Raw genomic sequence first — 6,000 nt, forward strand, 5'->3', positions numbered from 1 at the left:
GAAGAGTCATCAGAAGAAAACCTCTTCTACGTCCTCACCACAAAAATCATCGTTTGAACTTTGCAAATGAACATATAGACAAGCCTGATGCATTTTGGAAACAAATTCTGTGGATCGATGAGGTTAAAATTGAACTTTTTGGCTGGAATGAGCAAAGGTACGTTTGGAGAAGAAGGGGCAAAAATTTAATGAAAAGAACCTGTGTCCAACTGTTAAGCATGGGGTTGGATCAATCATGCTTTGGGGTTGCGTTGCAGCCAGTGGCACAGGGAACATCTCATGAGTAGAAGGAAGAATGGATTCAATACAATTTCAGCAAATTTTGGATGGTAACTTGATGCCATCTGTGAAAAAGCTGAAGTTAAAGAGAGGATGGCTTCTACAAATGGATAATGATCCTAAACACACCTCGAAATCCACGGGGGATTACATCAAGAGGCGTAAACTGAAGGTTTTGCCATGGCCTTCACAATCTCCTGACCTCAACATAATTGAAAATCTATGGATAGACCTTAAAAGAGCAGTGCGTGACAGACAGCCCAGAAATCTCAAAGAACTGGAAGACTTTTGTAAGGAAGAATGGGCAAAGATACCTCAAACAAGAATTGAAAGACTCTTGGCTGGCTACAAAAAGCGTTTACAAGCTGTGATACTTGCCAAAGGGGGCAGTACAAGATATTAACTCTGCAGGGTGCCCAAACTTTTGCAGACGCCATTTTTTTGTTTTCTGTTATTTTGAAAGTGTAAATGATGGAAATAAAATCTAACTTTTGTTGACATATTATAAGAATGTCTAATCTGTAATTTGATGCCTTTTGGAGATTTTTCCATCTTTCCTTGGCTTCTTTATGCACATTAATACAAATTTTTAGCTGGGGTGCCCAAACTTTCGATCCCCACTGTATATATATATATAGATCAGTGTTTTCACCTGCATCAGACTGTCAGGTGAACTTTCTGTTAATTGCAGTGTATCTTTGCAGCCTCTTTGCTTAAAGCCATAGCACCCTTATTGGTCTGGATCTCCTTTTAGCTAGGATTAGCATAGGGAGCGTTGGATAGATTAGGCTAGAGGTAGGTTAGGCATCCAACGGCCACTTAGACAGATAGAGGCCCGGTTGCGGTGACAGCCCAGTTTAGGGATAGGGACTAAGAGTAAGGAGAGATAGGGCATTTTATCCTTTTAGGTGATGCATCGCTGATCTTCAGACAAGCAGTGCAATCATCTGCATAGAACGTGTTACTTGGACGCCATCACAGCATCTGAAGTGGAAGCATACATCTTATTGACTCTCACCTCTCCAGGGGCCCCTGCAACCGGACTGCGCTATAACCCATGGTTGGAGGTATTCTGTATACTACATGCACATATACCCAGGTATAATTGCAACCTCCCAATTTATGGTAAATTGTAATTCCTGAATGTTCTTCTTATGCATCCTGTTTTATGTGGCTGCTTTATATAAACTTTGCATTAATCTCATACAGGTGTGGTGACATGTTTTGATGTTAGAAATATAAGCTGTGTGCATTAATACTGCTATGTATAGTTACTTTAAGTTGTCTACCTGTTACATTCCTAGAAAGGGGTGAGTCTCCTCAATTGCAGGATCCCTATTCTAGGTGGAGGCACTGCCATTTGTATTATCACAACCCCCTCTTCCATATAGCGAAGGCTCAGGATTGCCTACTCATATACAGGTTAGCGCCATAGATTGTTTGGTGTGGGCCATTTCACATAACCCCCCCCCCCCCCCAAAACAGGGCTACACGGGATTTAAAGGTCTTAAAGAACTCCGCTGTCAAACCGTCTAGCCGTGGTGTCTTTTTAATGGCCAGACTGTCTATCGCTTTGGCATTCTCTTCAACTGTAATCTCACTTGTCAAACTCGTAGGTGGAGTGTTATTCTCCAAACCCGGTGTAGAATCCAGGAAGCTCGACATCCCTGCCCGGTCAAGGTGCTTCTCTCTCAGAAGAACTTAAAAAAAGGCTCTGGAGACCTCCAAGATCCCTGACCTGGATTTCGTCAAGGATCCCATACTATCTCTCAGACCACTGCTCATTTTAACTGCTATGTTCTGTTTGCAGTTCTGGTAAGGGTCGAGTGAATATTTCCTGTAGTCCCTCTCCAGAACCAAAGAGGAATGCCAATTGTACTAATACTTCTTCAAGAGAAGCTTCACCTCTGAGCTTACCCCAGAATCTCCACCCTCTGAGACAAGGCAGTCAAGCTTCCTCCGTAACTGCTGATAGGCAATGTATTTCTCAAGTTGTTTCCTCTTGCCTAGGGCCTTGAAGAACGATCCGTACTTTGGTAAGCTCCCACCACTCCGACTTACTGCCGCAGAAATCCAGGATGGTCTCCAGTGCTTGAAGAAAATCCTCAAAGGATCGTCTCACCTCTTCATCCTCCAGCAGAGCCAAATTCATCCTCCAGACACCCCTTCCCTTCAGCGGCGTATCTGAAGCATTCAAAGTCAGTCAATAAAAGGTAGTCAGAAAACTCCACCGCCTGATACTCAGGTGCCGAGAGAGTCCCCCTTTAGCAAAAACGTATCTATCCTACTCTCACTTCTACATATTCTATATGTGAATCCCATGCTGTCCGGGTTGCACGTAATTAAGGCGTCCTCCAGACCTGCTTCCCTGACTATCGCATTTAAGAAAACGCTATCATATCCCAGCCTGCCAGTGGCGCCTTTCCTGTCTTTGGGCCTAGTGATGGTGTTAAAATCACCTCCAAAGACAACCTGCTGGGACGTAAAAAGAAATGACTTTGTGAAAAGGCATTTCCTGTCCCACTTTGACTGGGGACCATACACGTTAATTAAACGCAGTTCCTGCCCTTTCACAATGACGTCCAGGACCAAACACCTTCCAATCTCCACCTCAAGGACCCGCCGGCACGTTACCATGCCGGAAAAAAGTACCGCAACTCTGCTGTAAGGCTCAGCCGCAAGAGACCAAAAAGAGGGGCCACACCTCCACTCTCTTTTTGCCAGATGCAAATCGGCCTGGCAATTAAGCCGGGTCTCCTGCAAAAACAAAACATCAGCTCCAATCCCGCTGAGCAAAAATAAAGCTGTACTACGAGCTCTTACAGATTTGATGCTGGCAACATTAATGGTTGCCACCTTTACCAGAGCGGGAACTGCCATTAAGATGCTTGAGATGGTCGTTTCTTAACCTTGGTTTTCCCAACCTTAGAAGGGGGCCTCGCCCTCTTGAGAGAGCCCCCTTGTTCCTCATCCTCCATTGGGGAAAGGGACTCACCTATGTCCCCATCTTCCCCCGACAAGGTCCCAAACTTGTTAGACAAATGAACCTCCTCCACCTCCAATGAGGAGGAAGATGAGGCGGGGGAGAGCACAGGCTTGTTCCTACCCCCCTTCTCCACCACAGACCACCCATCTCCCTTGTCCTCCCCCGCTACCCCCTCAACTCCTGGGCCTGAACCCAAATCCTCCTGATTACCACCCGAAGCCACAGAGTCCCTCTCCCGACTGAAACGGCGATGGGAGAGCAACACCGGGGGGAGCAGGCACCAAGGGCCCTCCAACACCAGCACCCTTAGCTGCCTCCCGGATTTTTGACTGACCTGAAGAGGGGGATACGTGAGGGGGGGCAGACAACACCTGGGAAGGTACAGAAACAGGGTGAGACACTACAACAGGAGGAGAGACAGACACATCAGGGGACGCACTAGGTGCCGCTGAAACTGGAGCAGCCACCAACTCAACAGAAACCTGCCTTGTAATTGCCTCACTGGCATCCTCAGTCTCCATTCTGGCCAATTCCTCCACTATCCCAGGCATGTTGTGTAGGGCCTCTGGACAACTAGTGTAAGAATGGCCAAGCTCCTGGCAGAGATTGCATCTGATTTGGTTGCAGTCTCTGGCCACATGACCAATCTCCTGACACAATGAGCACTTTAAAACACTACAACCTGATGCAAAATGCCCTTTGCTGCCACACTTGTGACACAGCTTGGGCTGGCTAGCATAAAATATCACCAGCCTATCCTTACCTAGGAAGGCTGATGATGGGATATGGCTGATGACATTCCCCACTACTTTCAGCCTCACCATTGTGGACCACCCACCCATCCACATTCCCCTGTCATCTAGCTGCTTCCTCATGGGACCCATCACATTCCCAAATCGGCTGAGCCAAATCATCAGGTCAGCAGCAGGTATAGACTCATTTCTGACAAGGATAGTTATATTTTTAATCAGGTACTGCCTGGAGACCACCTTGGGCTCCAACCCCTCCCACCTGGGAGTATCCTTCCACCCCCCCTTCATATCTCTGCCAGAAGAGATCCAGGCTCTCTGGCTTCACAAAAGAAACATCGAATTCCCCTGTACCAACAGGCGCTATGAAGGCGAATAGGTCTTGGGCTTTAAAGCCCATCTCTAGTAACCTATCAATAACTTCACGTCTACTGGGGGACGAGCTTCCCCCTCTCCACCTGATTTGAACCACGTTCCTACGTTTTACCACGGTTCCTAACCCTCCAGCCAGCACTTCAGATGGTCTTGTCATAGCACTTCAGTCACTTCAGATGGTATTGTTATTCAGGGCAGCTGAATAGCTGAGCACCTGCTTCTAAGCTGGGACTGGAGTGGAGGCGGGACCCTGAGCAGTCTCAGAGCCTGGACCAATGGCAGGTGTAGGGGCGGCACCCAAGGCAGAAGCAGAGATTACATTAAGGACGGACGCTGAAACAGGAGGCGGGACAGAAGTATTAACATTACTATGGGTGGTTGCTTGGGAGGTACCCCCCATGGGAGCAGACATTGTATTCAGGCCAGACACAGGGTCAGGAGGCGGGGCAATGACATGACCGTGGGCGGGTGCAGGGGCGGCATCCGAAACAAGATCCGAGACTGCTTTGGAGTCAGACACAGAGCCAAGGGGCGGGACCATGACATGACCGTGGGCAAGTGCATGGGCGATACCCGAGACGGAATCTGAGACTGTCTTGGAACCAGACACTGAGCTAGGAGGCGGGGCAATGACTTGGCCATGGGCGGGTGCAGAAACGGCACCCAAAACAGGAGTAGAGACCGCACTAAGCACGGACACTGCACCAAGGGGCGGGACAGAGATAGTGACGTGATCGTGGGCGGGTGCAGAGACGGCACCCGACACGGGAGCAAAGCCTACACCCGGACCGGTTACCGAGCCAGGGGACGGAGCAGGGCCATGGGCGGGCACTGAACCAGGAGCTGAAACGAGAGTAGAGGTGGAAACAGGGAAGGGTGCAGAGCGGGGAGCCGGGACGGGACTAGGGGCGGGACCAAGGGCCAGTGCAGAGACAGGTATAGAGGTGGGACCACTGATTGGAATAGAGACGTGACCTGGGATGGAAGGAGCAGGGATGGACACAGAGGCAGCCATGAGCTCAGCTTCAGCCAAGCTGGACCCACACACATGGTCAGAGACTGCAGACACCGCCATGACAGAAGCTGCACTATCAGACATAATGACAATCATACCCTCAGAACCGTCCATGTTACTCACAGTCCCAGGTTTGTGTAAGTCCTGCGGCTTTACTGCAACTCCCCTCACAGTCCCCAAGCCAGCAGCCCTTTCTATTTCACTGGACATCCTCTCCAGCCAGACATACACCGCTTTCTCCCTCTTTTTTGGCCTCATGGGTTTGGGACAAACATCCATTTCTGGGTCAGAGTCATCTGAGGTAAATGCAAACTTCCTTCCCTGTAGTGGAGACTCCAGTTCAGTAATGAACTCCATAGCCCCCCCCCACCTTGCACCACCCGAGCCGCCCAGTCCTGCTCAGGCTGCCTGGGAGGGATGGGAGCAGAATCTCCTACCACATTTCCAGTGGCCATAGCTCCGCCATCTTGCTTGATCCCTGCTGCAGAGCCCCCTCCAGCAGGATCAGATGAATCTTCTGAAGAAATAACACCACCATCATGGCCCCTCATCACTGCTACTGACTTATCTCTTGCTTGCTTGCTTGCTTGAATCTC

Source organism: Staurois parvus, unplaced genomic scaffold (genome assembly GCF_062004578.1).
Source record: "Staurois parvus isolate SC_StPar_1 unplaced genomic scaffold, SC_StPar_1.0 ptg000032l, whole genome shotgun sequence".
Taxonomy (NCBI): domain Eukaryota; kingdom Metazoa; phylum Chordata; class Amphibia; order Anura; family Ranidae; genus Staurois; species Staurois parvus.